General features: G+C 27.4%; 1 protein-coding gene and 1 long non-coding RNA gene across 3 annotated transcripts in view; one reads left to right on the top strand and one right to left on the bottom strand.

The window, feature by feature from the left end:
- LOC101240045 (fibrillin-1) overlaps nt 1–15,510 on the bottom strand; it is a 178,117-nt gene that overhangs the window by 127,418 nt on the left and 35,189 nt on the right. The window contains exon 1 of one of the 2 annotated variants that reach the window (XM_065795473.1): nt 11,024–11,120. The exons of the other annotated variant lie outside the window; for it this stretch is intronic. The gene's annotated coding sequence lies outside the window, so the exon portion shown is untranslated. Of the gene's footprint in view, nt 1–11,023; nt 11,121–15,510 lie in introns of those variants that run through there. 2 annotated transcript variants of the gene reach the window in all.
- Nucleotides 11,148–14,088, top strand: LOC136079572 (uncharacterized). The gene is made up of 2 exons (XR_010638032.1): nt 11,148–11,427; nt 13,889–14,088. It is a non-coding gene; the product is annotated as an uncharacterized LOC136079572 (long non-coding RNA).

The raw sequence follows: 15,510 nt of genomic DNA on the forward strand, positions 1-15,510 counted from the left end.
GGGGGGGGGGGGGGAGTGCTGGAAATGTGTCTGTTTACTATTACACTTATAAGGTGCTTGTAATAATTTTGCAAAGCTAAAATTTGGTACCAAAGGAGTTTAAAACCTGTTTAATCTGAAAATTGTAAACTTGTATCTCTCAAAACAACTAAATATAGTTTATTTTAAGATCTACCAAACGCACTAACTAATGATAATAAAAAAGAGCATTGAAAATTTTAGCTCTAGAAAAAATCTGACTGATTGAAAAAACTTTTGGCTTTGATTATCTTGAAGATTAGACATCTACTTCACGAACCAATTTTATTTTGACCTTATATTTTGTTGAGGAGTTATTGATGTTTTGGTTTTTCAATTTTTCTGAAGAAATTAAAAAAAAATAACTTAGCAAATTCATTTTGATATTGAACCAAACACAATTATATTTGTTTTTAATCTAATTTTGAGTCAGTTAATTTAAAAAAAACAGTATGTGTGTCATGTGATTTAAACTTTTACAAAATGTTGTTCAATATTTTGTAAATTTATAAATTTGTTACTTGTTATTTTCATTACAAAATACTTGTCATTAATATAAAAAATATTATGAAAACATTTTTTTATTGATTGCTGTATTATAATAAAATAGTGATTATCTCATCAATAAAATAAATAAGTAAAATAATTAAGTAATAAAATGTACATAGTAATATCCAATAAATATTACCTTGTTAAGTTATATAACTTAATAAAATTATATTTAGTTATAATCTATTTTTACTCCAATTTTTGGTAGATAATTAGAAGAGAATTTACAATAATTAGCAGATAATTAAACATTTAAAATGTCTTTTAAAACTAATAGCTATTTGTTCAAGCAATATGTTTTTTATAAATACAACTTTATTTTTATTTTAGACATACTGTTTGTGTTCAAGTGTACTTTGTTCATTGTGAATGTTGTATATAAGATTTCTTATATTTAAGTGCTTAGTAATTGTAACTCCTCATTATAGTTTTATATGGATAATAAAATTCACTGGCCCTTTGTAAATGATTATGGAACTTGTAATAAATAATCATATACCCAAGTAAGAAATCTGATTGAAGATATTGACAGGAATTATTATAAATTACTTTTTAAATAAAAAAATTTGAAAGAAGAACAAATTACTAGAAAGATATGAGAGTAATGTAAAAGTTGCTGTAATCCATTTCTGACTCACAAAAAAGTGTGTAGAGGTAAAAGTTTGTATACTTACATTTTAATGGGTAACACCATTCTTAATAAGTTGTTTATGAGTTTTTTGTAATAAGGTTTGTTCATTGTTTTAAAATAATAATACCTGGAAAAATTTATAGATATAATTATGGTAAAATAAATATAGTCTCCAAAAATTATTTGTATTAGTATTAATTTACAATTTTAGTATCAAACGCAACCTCTTTTATTCGAGAGGAAGTCCAACTAAAAGATAATATACGGTATTATTTCTCATTAATAATACATTATACTCATATTCAGCTAAGAGTCAAGTATCATACCAGAGATCAGGAAAGGAAGATATGAATGAGGTAACAGCATTATTCCTGGGTGATTTTTCAAAAACTATAAATTTGTAAATATTTTTTTTTTTAAATTTGAATGAAGTAGTTTAGACAAATTAGACAAATTTAATTAAAAAAACTAAATTCGTAAATTTGTCTAATTCAATTAACTAAATTAGACAAATTTACAATGTACCTTTCATCCTGTGATTATTTATTTCAAAAAAGAAAGTTTTATCAAGCACTAATATTATTGAATTGTTTCAGATGATATGATGCACAATGTGAATATTGTGTATAAAATAATTGATGTTGCCAGCAATGATATTAAAACAAATCTGCCTCAAATAAAAAATATTAAATACTTTTCAGATGGATGTGCAGGTCAATATAAGAATTACAAAAATATTTTAAACCTTTGTTTCTATCTTGAAGATTTTGATCTTTCTACTAAATGGAACTTTTTTGCAACAAGTCACGGTAAGCAACCTTGTGGTGGGATAGGTGGTACAGTCAAACATTTAGCAACACTAGCAAGCTTGCAAAGAGATATGGATAATCAGACTTTACCTTCACAAGCAATGTACAAATATTGCAATGAAAACATTGAAGGTGTACGTTTCATTTATATATCATCAGAAGATTTAACTTTGGTGGGAAACACTCCTAAAGAACAATTGGATACTGTAAATACCATACCTGGTATTTGGTATAGAACAATTGAACAATTGGATACTGCAAATATATACCTGGTACACATAGTTACCATCAATTTGTACCACTTGGCCACCAAAAGGTAAAAAAATATGTATTTAATATACCTTTTATTATCTTTAAAAAACATGCATAATTTTTAATGATAAACTCAAATAGATTTTTTATTTAAGTGCAACTGTCATCAAAAATATATTTGTTTTATTTTGGGCAATATTCTTTTCATGTTTTTGATAAGACATGTTTAACAAAATAAGTAAAACAAAATAAATGTATATGTTGCTATTTTGTCTAGATAGGCACAAAGCTATGCAGTGTTGATGAAGATTTTGCTATCATTTATGACTTTGGAAACATCTATGTAACAACTGTAAACTTAGTACCAGGTGATTATGCCTGTGTTTCACATAAGGTTTCATAAGTGTTTCATATGAGGTGAATAATAGTCATTGAAGACATTAATCTAAAAGAAAAAGGTGCGCTTGTCAAATTTATGTGTTTAAATGGTCCTGCACAGCCATTTAAATGGCCACCAGTGGATAGCCAATGCTGGATTCCAGATGTCCACATCATTTGCAAACTTTAATCAACTACAAAAACAGGATTTTGCTACTATTTAGCCAAAGATGAATTGAATAAAATTGTTTTCCTTAAGAAATAGAAATTTATATATTTAAACTAATTTTAAGTTTGCTGAGTCTGATATGTCTAATCCATACTTTTTTTTAATCTTTTGTTTTTTGTACAATTTATAAATAATGTGAATGAAAAGCAGATTATACAGATATTCAGATATTCCAACAAAAATTATTAAAAAATCAATTCAATCAAAATTCAATCACTGATCCATTAATGATTATATTTAACAAATGTCTAGAAACAGGTAGTATTCCAAATGAATTTAAAACTGGTAGTATTATGCCACTTAAAAACAAAAAGTTGAAATTCAATAGTTATTGAAGTATTACTATAATATCTCCATTATCGAAGTATCTCCAATAACAAAATTTTATTTGAACAAATAATTACTAAAAGGGTAACTGCATACTTTGAACAAAATGATTTACTCAATGATGACCAGCACAGTTTCAGATTCAATCATTCATGTGAAACTGTGTTACATGTTCTTATCTCTAAAGTAAAGCTAAGTAACTCTAAAAATCTCTTTACATTATTAATATTTATCGATTTTAGAAAAGCTTTTGACTTGTTAGATTCCAAATTACTGATTTTGAAGCTAAAACATTATGGTTTTTCAACTGATGCTTTGAACTAAATAAGCAACTATTTTCATAATAAAAAATTTTTTACAAAAGTTTAAGATGTATATTGTAACGAAGAACAAGTTAATACTGGTATACCACAGAGTTCCATTTTAGGACCTCTTTTTTTTTCATTTTCATAAATGATCTACCTGAATATTTGACATTATTTGAATCAACATTATTTGCAGATGACAAGTGATACCAATGTAAAGTGATACCAATGTAAAAGTGATACCAATGTAAACCATCTAATAACAAAAACTAAGTTAGCATTTAATAATTTTATTGAGTGGTGCTATGCTAATAAACTTGACATCAATTGGGATAAAACTAAAGCAATGATTTAAACAAATAAGCATACATCTAATACAATATTTCCAACATCAATCATATTAAGTGATAAGTTCAAAATTGAAATAGTTAATAAGTTTTCTTTGCTTGGTATCATTATAAACAGTAAATTACATTTTACCAAACACGTAAAAGAGATAAAAGCAAAAGCATACAAAAAATTATTCTCAATAACTAAATATTTAAAAGTTTGTTTACAATTCTTCACAACGTTCATTCTACTTAACTTTGATTACTGCTCAAATCTTATAATTTACTACACAAAAAAAGAAATACAAAGCCTTAGCAATGCATACTGTATGATTTTATTTTTACTGGTCAAAATTAATATTAAACAAAGATATTTCAAATCAATCAACAACTTAAAACATACAACCTACAAAGTCTTCATCATCGATTTTTATGCAGAGCACTAAAACTATGCAATACAATAATTTATGATAAGAAACCAATGAACTTATTCAAACAATTTGATTTTATTAACCTTGATAACATTTAGTAGTTAACCAAATAACTGCATGATCTAACAAAACAATGTAAAATTCTATTCAATATTTTTCTTTTGGATCTGTCAATAATTTATCTTATAATTGAAGTGTTTGCACAAGTTTTCTCAAGTTTATGACAGCTAGAAACTTCATTTCATCTGGTTCCATTTCTAATTTTTCACTAATTCTCTGGCTGAAATTTGAGCAGATACAAATCCATTTTCTTTGTATTTTTTCATAAATTGGGTTATACTTTTTATGCATTCCAGTGCAATGTCAAATTGCATGTTGTTTGGATTGGATAGCTGATGATATTGATTTGAAACAATAAATTGTACCAGATTGCTAAAGTAACAAAAATGGAAGGCTTTTGATTTATTTTGCCAGTCCAGTTGCTTCGGTTCTTGCTTATAAATCAATGCATTGTACACTGCTAATATTTCATAACAAACAGCTTTCACAATGTAAACTCTGTATTCCCAATGTGTATTGGAAATATGTTTTACTGTCAGATTTTGTAAATGAGTTTTAAAGATCTGCCATCGCAGTGTTGAAGTGATAAAAGATATCTTGCCATCGCAGCGTTTAAGTGCTAAAAGATATCTTGCCATTACAGTATCAAAAGATAAATTTGATGCAAAATTAAATAAAGTGACAACTGAAGATTTTGCCATGCCTCCAAAAATTAGATTTAGTCTGTGACATCCACATAGCACATTAAATGATTTCGGATTGAGTGCAAGTATTTGATTTTGTACATCACAGCTGCAACCTTTCATAGATGCTCTATTATTCTTGGCCTCTGCAGTTCTGCAAATTTAAATTTAGAACTTCAGATTTTTGTAAGCTTGCTTCTGCAAGACCTAAAGTAGTGTTTGAATTGCCAGGTAGGAATTCCACAAAATACTCACTGGTTTCTACTGGTCTACTCCCAAATTGATAGAAGACCAGTAGAAATCAATGAATATTTTTTTTGGGAGTCCCAATGTTTCATATTTGCAAAATCATAGTCATTTGCTCTTGGTGGCCAGTATCAGATGCGCAGTCCAAAATGAAGAAACAATATTTTGAATTTTGAACATTATTTATAATTTTTTGTAAGGCAGCAACACCAACCAATTTAATTACCATTTAGCCCAAGTAATAATTATGAATTTCCTCTTTTAATATGCCATAAATGATTTTCTAGGTATGAATCGCACTTTCTTAAAAAAACTGCATAATTGAAATGATATTTTTTTTAACATTGTTTCTGTGCTGACTATCTTTTTAGACTAATTTTTGTGTTTCCATGACAATTGTCACCAATTCATTTAAGCGATTTTTCAGCTCAAACCAAGCGCCGACAAGACGTATTTGCTTGGGGGACTACTCATGATCAGCTAGAGCATTAAATATATTTTTCCAATTGCTATTTCCTTCAGTTGCGAGCTTGATTTTAAGATCTGAGAACAATCGACAGTAAAAAAAAATTACAGCATTTTTTTGGTTTGAATAAACTAGCCAACGACAAACTGAGCATCACAATTTCATAACTTTCTAAAAAAAATTCTACTGAGAAATGACACTTTTCAGAACTCTCATCTTGCAGATACTTTGTTCCTGAATCATTTTTTTGACCAAGTAAACACATTCTTTATCGCTAGTTGAAGATGGCCAAAAATTTGTATCTTTTCAATCGAAGTTTAATATTTTGGCTCTCATTTGCAATGCTTGAACATGTATCTTCAGTGCCTATGATTTCTTTCTGTAAATTAGTCAATTCATTGACTACTTCTTCTTGGGAAAATAATTGTGTATCCTCTTCATTTTGAGCACCTGAAGTTGATGTTGCTGAATGTAGTGGTGGCTCATAAGTAACAAAATTTAATAGAGCATATCTTTTTGTTGCAAGAAACACCTCCTCGATTTTTCTTTAATGTTTTGATGCATCAGACCGAAAGAACGTTTTAACATTTCCACCAAAAGAAAGCAATAGGGGTTATTTCCAAACTTATTAAAATAATAAAAAATTTTAGTTTAGCTCTTTGTTATATTTGCAGTAACAACTGAATAATTTTCTTACTTTTCTTATCCACCTTTCAATTTGTTTAATAACAAATTCAGTTAATAAAATGTTAATGCTTATTTATCAACATTCAAAGAACTTATATAAGTATAAAACCCCTTTAGGAACTGTGACAAAAAACAACTTTCTTAATGTAAACAAATTTTTGTTTAATTAAAACTTATCTATCAATTTTTCAATTTAAATTTTCAAAAAATTTTTATAAATATAAAACCAATCCAAGAAATGCAATAAAATATATATATATATATATGTGTGTGTATATATATGTGTGTGTATATATATATATATATATATATATATATATATATATATCAATTTTTCAATTTAAATTTTCAATATATATATATATATATATATATATATATATATATAGAGAGAGAGAGAGAGAGAGAGAGAGAGAGAGAGAGAGAGAGAGAGAGATCTATAGTTTGTTGTCTTTGGGAAGAGCAGAAGGAAAAAAGTGATTCTTACGCCAACACATACGTCACTTTTAATTACTTTTGACTTTCGGCCAACATTTTCGTGTTGGACGAAAGTCAAAACCATTAATTTAATTACAAATTAATCATTATATAAAAAAACCACAAAAACGCAAATTTAATTGACCAGAATGTTTTTAAAAACATTCTGAATGTTTTTAAAACATTCTGAATGTTTTTAACAATATAAACAATGTTTTTATTTTTATTTTTTTTAATAAAATGTTTTTATTTTTTATTTTTTTAATAAAATGTTTTTATTTTTAATTTTTTTAATAAAATGTTTTTATTCTTATTTTTTTTACTGTAAATCATGCGCGGAGTGTTGCTACATCGACTATCTTATAGCCTGACTCGCAAAGGAGTGCTGATGTTAAAGGGTCTTCAGCAACCCCTAAAATTTTTTTTTATTTAAAAGTTTTTTAAATTTAGTATTAATTTATTACATATAACACATTTAGGGGGTGGCACCAGAGAATTTCGAAAAAACTTGTTTTTAGAATCACCCTAATATATATATATATATATATATATATATATATATATATATATATATATATATATATATATATATATATATATATATATATATATATATATATATATATATATATATATAGATAGATAGATAGATAGATAGATAGATAGATAGATATTGCAAGTTTGTAACAACCAGTTAGGGCATTAGCCATACTATATGTACTTGTTAGAAATTTAAAAGAGTTTAGTATTAATTTTTGAAATTTTTTATTATCTAATAAAACTTTACATTTCTTTTGCCATTTAAATAAAGTTAACATTTCAGTTATATATAAAATGTTCTATGAATTTACATCCAATTAAGGATTAAATTGTGTAAGATTTTTTAGTTTGATTTCATACATTAGTATATATTAGTAAATATGTTTAGATTTTATTAAAAATTGATAAAGAAGCCAATATTATTCCGTGCTATATAAAAAGTGTTTAGACTTCAAATTGTGAACCCAACTGTTGTGCATATGCCAAAAGTACTCAATAATTAAAACTTTTATTTTCATTTTCACTGTTTACCTCATTTTTATATTTATCTATATTTATATAGTTATCCAGTTGCTCACTAGTTACACAAATAATTTTATAATTTTTAAAGGTATTATGCCTCCTAATGCAAAATTGATGTTTCATGGAAATTTAAAAATATATATTGTCGCTAACTTTATATTGGCAACCAAAACAAGCATTAAATTTAGAAATGGACATATACTCATTGCTTTGGACTAATTGCCTGGAGGGACATCTGATGATTATGAAAAACATATAGGTAACACAGTGGATAATATGGTTTCAATTTATTCCCATTTTCATATATTTTCCTTTGATGAATGTCGTAGTTTGATTATCTTAAATATATCAAACACAATGTCATACAGAGTTGCAGCCAACCACCTTATTATATGCAAACTTTGTGTGAAACGGGCAAAAAATCTGAATGAACTAAACTGCCATTTGCACCCTCTGAACACAATTGTGACTGAGTGTCGATTAGCATTAAAGTCTCTAGAAAATGAATATTTGGATTTTGTTGGATATGATTGTATGCAATTAAAATTGTTTTGGCTATGAACAAAATGAGGTTTAAAGATACACAAGGTAATCCAAAAGGATTTGTTGATTTATGAGACAATAACAAACTAAAGAGGGGTATAACTTCAAGATATAAGGAAAACCGTCTTCACATTATTTTGTTTTATTTTTATTAAACACTATAATTATTTTTTATGATTTTTGACCGCTAGTAAAATGTGGCACTTTACAAACAGTTCTGCAAGCAGCATTTTGTAACATAACTGCTATAAAACAAATGTGAGTGCTTGAGTTATTTAGAAAACTTCTCACTGGGCCATGAATGACTAAGTTTTATGTATCAGCTGAGGATGCAAATTTTGATCATGTCACTGGTATCTAGGTAGTAAAATTTGTTTTGGAAACAATAAGTGATTACAAATTCAATCCAGCTGCACTGTTTAGCAGAACAACTGATTTTTTTGAGGAAAAGTTTCTCATAAAGATTTCGACAATATGAAAGATACTTTTCCATTTTTATTACAGCAAAACTTAAGGAGGAGACAACATAGAGAGTGAAGAGTTGATGGGTTAGTTATGTTTAGTGAGAGTTGATGGGTTATGATGTGTTTAGTGAAGCTAAAGGGAGATCCTCTAATGCAACTATTTGTTATATATCTTGCAAATTATTATTAAAAAAAAGAAAATTAGAGCAAAAGCTGAGTTTGATATCTTTTAATAAAATAAAGACTTTATATAAACACTTGTCTACTAAGCAACTTGATGACTTATATGATGTAATGTATGAAAAAATTGTTGGAAGAGAACTCTGCCATGAATGGATTGATACAGATAATAGCAACTTGTCATATATGATAGGAAAGTAGAAAAAGTCAACAAAAGAAAAGAAGACGAAAAGATGAAGATATTGTATCAGGAAAGTTGATATTCTCTTAATTTAATGTGCTTAAATGTTAAATAATGTGCTTTAATTTTATTTAATATTTAATTTAATATTTAATTTAATATTTAATTTAATATTTAATTTAAAATTTAATATTAATGTACTTCAATGTTACTGTCTAATAGAAAAAGAAGTATTGCATGTGGTGTGATTTGCAAAAAGCTATTGAAAAAATGGATTTTTTGATGCATCTTTAGTGTTAAGTAACTATGGAGGTGCAAAATAGGTACCGCATATGGTGTGGCTTGCAAAAAGATACTGTAAGTGGTGTGATTTTTAAAATAGCAACGGCAAGTGGTGTGACTCACCAAAAAGAAACCGCAAGTTGTGTGACTTGCAAATAAAATACCGCAGGTGGTGTGACTTGCAAAAATGGCAATGCAAGTGGTATGATTTGCAATTTTTTTGATAGACAACTCAGGCTTACATTCTTGATGTGTTTATTGTCAAAAATTATTCTTTTTTTTTTTTTCATTGATGGAACTTAAATTTTTAATCATTTACTAAAAGCCAAGATGGAAGTTAATAATTGTTGTAATTCACAATATTGTTATTTTAAAATATTTATTTTAGGTGGGAGGGGGGGATTCAAACACTCGTTTGAATCCCCCCCCCCCCCCTAGAAAGAATGGATACTTGTTTCCCCTTGAATCCCACGCTTAGGTCCCCTAATCCCCCCTAGAATGAATGGATACTCGTTTGAATCCCCCCCTAGAAAGAATGGATACTTTTTGTAATGTGGTAAAATGATGCATCTTGTAATGTGGTGAATATGTTTTTATATTAATTTTTATTATAATTTTAAATAATGGCATTTAAATCTTTTTCTAAATCGCATTATAAAAATTCAATTCTTATTTTAGGTTAAAGGAGCATGGTGGGACACACTCCTTCCTTTGATTCTAAATGTGCGCTGCTAGTGTAAGAAGTAAATTATTTTAATGTATTTAATATTAGATTTTAGTAAAGCTAAAAATATTTAAAGAAAAGATTTTTTAGTTATAGGGTGAGTTAAACTGACACCCTTACACCCAACATAACACAAAAATAAGTCTTTCATACTTGGCAGTGGTCTGGAAGCAAATTATAACTACTTCTTGCATATGAAAATTAACAATTTCTACAAAAAATCACTATTTAATTTATAAAATTTGCATTCATTAGCGGGTAAGCAGTTGGTTTAGTGCATCCTCTAGCCCCTTCTGATACGCCCAGTGGGTAGTGACCGGTATGAATTTGTAGCCTATTCTAACACCTATCTTTTGATACCAGGTTATAGCCATTTAGATAAGAATTGACAAATTTATGATTTTAGTCAAGAAAAACATTATTTTGACCACAGTTTTTTCAACAAATCCATATATCAAAAATTCGTTACTTAAAACGTTATAACTTTTTGTCAAATTGCTCGATTTTGATAATTTTTGTACTTTAAAATACTGTATTGACGCTCTTTACAATGATATAATACATTCTTATATTTAATTAATTTAAATTTTTCATGCTACGTTTTCCATTTGCGTTATCATTATAACGCAAATGGAAAACTTTTGTCTCTAATTTAATGTTAAATGATTTTAATGTTAAATATATGCCAGAAAAAAATCAAAAATACTGACATTATTTTTGTTCATTTTTTTTCTTCTTTTTTGCTAGGTTGAAATTGTAAACATTAACTTCGTATTTCGGACTGCGAGTGATAATTTTAAATTAAGTGGTTCGTAATTTAAAATTACGGTGTCGCGTTAAATAAGTAGATCGTTAAATAAGTAGACAGTCAGTTCTGCGCAAGCGTAACGCCTGCGCAGATACAGCGCAAAGCTTCCGTTAGGTAGGTTAAATCTATCGTTAAATAAGTAGCCTTGTTTCCGTTAGGTATCAACTCGAAAAACAAAAATAATCATGTTTTAAAATTTTTTAAAATTATATAATTAAAATGCGAGTTTATAATTACTCTGTTGAAGATATTTAGCAGTCTCTGATGGAATAATAAATTATTATAATAAAAAAGTGTCAATTTTTGGTATGTGTATATATAACCCACTATTTAAGTTAAACTTTTATATAATTTATGATTAAGAGCTTATTATTATTGTATATTTTATATTATTTTATGTTTCTGAAGTTAATTTTCTACTATGTCCCAGCATCTCAAAACTCACAGTTGTTTTAGGACTTCCATTTTATGCATTGACTTATTTGTCGATTTTGCTCAGAACTATTAGTCAATTTTGTTATGTATTTAAGAGTTGCAATTAAGTATTACTAGAAATACTAATTGAAAACAATCTAAGACCAAATTAACTGTAAATTTATTATGGATTTGAATCTAATTTTCAGAAAGTGACCCTAGGTACAGTTTAAAAAAAGCTTATTGTACCTAGGGCCACTAATTTTAAAACCATTTTACTTGATGGAATTTTATTAGTATAAGTCAATATACTTATACTAATACAAAGTAATTAGTATAGAGATGTGATCATATCAGTTTTGCCTTCTTTAGACAAGTCTGGGGACTTAAATTTGGGCACTAAAAAAATCTGGCTATAGGTACACAAACTTCCCTTAGACCTTATTTGACCTCTTGCCTTAATAAAACTTGAAAAAAATATATTATTACAATTACTGATAATTGAAGTTAATATGTTGAAAAATTAACAATTTATGCAACTACTTTATTTTATAGATTTTTGGTACTCTTCAAAAAACTCTAAAATTTTAGGTCATTTGATAAATTCTGCTTATTTTCCTTAAACCAATCAATGAGAAAAAGGTTCAGAGTTTAAACTGGTAGTGGTAAAGGTTTGAAATAAGCTATTTGTTAATGATAGTATTGTTGTAAAAAGGGGCTGTCGAAGTTCAAAATTTTTCTAAAGTTTTCTTTAAAGTTTGTCAATACAGTCTAAAGACAAGGCCTTAGATATTTTAAGAGACTCACCTGGCTGGCTTGATGATACCTTGATTGATATAGCACAAAGTTTGTTTTATATCAGTTTTCTAAAATGTTTGGGTTTCCAAGTTTAAAATATCTGGATTTTTTGCATTTTTAGTTGTTTTAATTCATGTGGTTTTTCAGAAAGTTACAGTTGTATGCAAATGATTAATGTTAAAAAATCATATTGGGTGTTTCTAAGTAATGTGTCCTGATGTTGTTTCACATTGGAAGTGTGTTTAGTTTTATGATTCACTCTTTAATAGTTTAAGTAAAGGTGATGCGCCATTGTTAGTTTATAGAGTTGCACATGAAAATGATTGTGATTTTTTCTTGAAATTCAATGATACTGCTACTTAAAACCATTGCATTTCTTTTCAAGAAATGCAATGGTTTTAAGTAGCAGTATCAACCTAAGTTTAGTTATATAAAAAGATAATGACTTGCGGTAGCATTACCTGAAATGTATTGAGAATGGTAAATTAGAGATGTTTCCTTTTGTTACTGTGTTATACTGTCATAAACAGTGTGTCTTTAGTACTATCAATGTTGTGAATATATCCTGTTATTTCTACTGTTTTTGTTTTTATGACATATTTGAATATTTAAATTCAATCAATATACATAAATATGTTTTTTTTGTTTTTTATTGTTGATTTGTTTATGTACCTTATGTTCTAGTTAATATTTAAAAAATTCATTACTTATTTTATTTTTGTAAGTGTCTTATAGATGTCTAAAGTTATACAATTGGCTAATTTAGGTCAACTATTGTTTGTTCTTTATTTTGTTATTGGCATGATGATTTGTTTTGCTCACTTTGTAGTTGTTTTTTTCTTACTGTCATCAGTTATTCAACTAGGGTTATCGATATAAGATATAGTCAATAGGTACAGTTATTAAAGTGAGTTCTTTATTTACATACATTTTGTCGCAGTTGCAGTTGATTATAGCTACTATTACAACTACACCAAAAGTAGTATTTAAAAATATGGCTATGTAATTTTTAATTATAATGAGATGTTTGATCAATTTTTTATAGAATATTGTGAAAGTATAGACTATTCTGGCATGTTGATATATCTTTGATGAGCGGACATAAGAGTATAACTGCATTTTTGACCATTTAACGATTTATATGAGAAAATGTGTCTTGTGTATGCCGGCATCAATGGTTTTAACAGTATATTTACACCATTCGGTTCAAACAGAATAAAAGTAATAACCCATTTCTCAAAATATGACTTCTGTAGCAAAATAATTGGGTTTATAATAATGTTTTTTTGCTCTCCTGAAAAGTTACACTTTTGCAGTTATACTCTTATGTCCGCCCATCAAAGATATGGCTGTTTTAACATTTTTAACATTTATTTGATTTAAAAATTCAAATCCTTCAATTAGAGTTCATTTTGTAAATCAATTTATTGACATACATTAATCAATGCATTTATTAAGTACTCTTCTGGCACAAAAGCATTTTTATAATTATTTTATTTATTCGTTGTGATTTTATGATACTATTTATATTATACTATATTTTTATTCTATGTAGGCTTGTAATTCCATGTGGAAAAATCGAATTTCTTCCGAAAATGCCCAAGTTTCAACCAAGTTAAATTTTTTCAAAAGGACTTAAAAACCATGTTGTTTTATTTTGCTATTTATATTGTGTAAGGATATTATTTTTCTCATTGATGTGTAAGGATATTATATTGATTTTATTTTCCAAATAAAGTTTTAGTGTAGCATGAAGTGTGTCGTTTCTTTAATATCGTTTGTATTTAAAACATTCTCATAGTAAGAAATAGTAAACTAAGTTTAGGTCACATTTTATTATTATTGCGCTATGCATACATTAAAATCGCTAAAATCGTCGAATAATACCCGTCTAGGTTGTTATTCAACGGTAGTACAGTAGTGGTGTAGTGGTAGAACGCTCGCCTCATAATCAAAAAGTTCTGAGTTCGATCGCCACCACGTCCCTGGCAGTACCGCGCTCAACTTGTTTCACCGCGTAGCGATCTTGATCGTCATGGTTTGTGTTTCGAAGTTATAGAGTTGAGAGAGGGTTGTAACAACAACTAAAGCAGCCTCCTTGACTGTAGTGTCTTTTTCGGCTTTGAGGAGGTAAATTAACGCATAAAAAAAGGCTAGACACGAATTAATAAATTCTCTTCTTTTCTTTTTTCTGGGATAACATCAGAATGCTGTCCTTACTATTTATCTGCGTAGAATCAAGTAACAATTACAAATTTTACAATCATTAAGTTTAAGGGTTAAGGATAGATAATTTAACGTAAAACATTTTGCTAAAATGCACAGTTAAATTATTTAGGAATACAATAAACTTCCTTGTGAGATGACTATTTTATTTGATATCATTAATACGAGTGAATGGCCTATCAAAAAACTTTTTCTTAAAAATATGTTTCTTGTCATACTATACTATAAAGATATAAATTGCGATTAGAATATACGTCGTGAGTTAATTATTATTAAAAGTAGTAAATTATCACTATAAAAATGCCCTTAAGTAATAACAATTCGCATGGCATAGGAAATGCTTTTAGTTCGGTTAACGTATGTTTTTTTTTAAATTTGTTCGCCTGGGTTAGCAAAATGCCTCGATTGTTCAGTTTGTCTACTTATTTAACGATCTACTTATTTAACGTGACTTAATACGTTAAATAAGTATCCGTAAACTAACGCATGCGCAGAATATCATTTTGTCTACTTATTTAACGATCTACTTATTTAACGTGACAACGGCATTTACTATCTGGACCAGTAAAATACGGGTCTTGGTAAGTCGATCATTTCTATAATTATTCCTTACTTTAGTGTTTTATAGTAGGCGGTATAAAAATGATTTTATATATATATATATATATATATATATATATATATATATATATATATATATATATATATATATATATATATATATATATATATATATATATATATATATATTCTTGAATGTAGACATCATGTATGAGAGTATATAAATTATTATTTTATAAACATCAATTAATACGAGTTTCTCTCGATACTAAAATTATTTTTATTTTTATTAAAGAAATTTTCGCTGGATTGTTGTGACCAGCGTCTTCAGCTTTAAATTTTTTTTTTGTTTTTTTTTGTTTTTTCGTATCTTATTTTTAAAACGGCAGT

The sequence above is a fragment of the Hydra vulgaris genome, chromosome 04 (assembly GCF_038396675.1).
Source record: "Hydra vulgaris chromosome 04, alternate assembly HydraT2T_AEP".
In the NCBI taxonomy this organism is placed as follows: domain Eukaryota; kingdom Metazoa; phylum Cnidaria; class Hydrozoa; order Anthoathecata; family Hydridae; genus Hydra; species Hydra vulgaris.